Raw genomic sequence first — 948 nt, forward strand, 5'->3', positions numbered from 1 at the left:
GTTTATGTTCTGATACATCAGACTTTATGATCAGTATTTACAGATATTACTATCTTTGTATATTTTGTGCTTAAATTGAAATTTGCTTAAGTGCTGATTGTTGTCTGATGTGAATTTCTAAACTTTGATAGTGATATAAATGTTTCTATGACTATTCAATCCAATGAGGATAACCGTGCTAGGCTGACCTAGTAGTCTTTAATATACTAAAGATCCCATGTTTGAAGTAGTTGTTTATGTGGAAATCTTTTAACACAAGCAAATTCTGATATTGAGCTTAGTTAAGTTTACTTTGTGTATCTTATTACTAAGTCAAAAACTAGAATAAATGCTTCTTATCTGTTAAGTTCTGATGTTAGTAAATCTGATGGATGTACTAAGTGCTGATAAGCCTCACTTATCAAAAGAAAAAGAAAAGAAAAGAAATAAATATCAGGTACTCCTTTGAGATCTAGAGTAAAAATGTGGAAGGGAAGATCCAAGTGCATTGCTGGTATTAAGTAATATGCATTAGAAAAGCAAAATAAATTTTTTTTTGGTGACTTTTCACACTCTATGATTCTTGGAGAAATACACTGATAACAGCATAAATTCTGATAAGCAATCGTGACTCACTTACACTGAGAAGCCACAGTAAAATGGAATTTCAAAAGATGCATAAAATGAGCACAAAACAGTTGAGGTGGACTCATGCATCACTACTAGAAATAGTAGATACGACATCGGTCCTTAGACATCGGCATGTAATGCACCCGATGTTAAAATGCAGTTTAACATCGGTTTTGTAAAAAGCGATGTTGAATACGCATATTGACATCAGTTTCACTTAGTAGCCGTTGTCTATCTTCAGAAATTAAAAAGGCCACAAATATGTTTTTAATTTTGACATCGGTTCATTTTGTTAACCGTTGTCTATGGCCTTTAAAAAAAATAAAAATTACTTAACTT

This window comes from Apium graveolens, chromosome 10 (assembly GCF_009905375.1).
Source record: "Apium graveolens cultivar Ventura chromosome 10, ASM990537v1, whole genome shotgun sequence".
Classification (NCBI taxonomy): Eukaryota; Viridiplantae; Streptophyta; class Magnoliopsida; order Apiales; family Apiaceae; genus Apium; species Apium graveolens.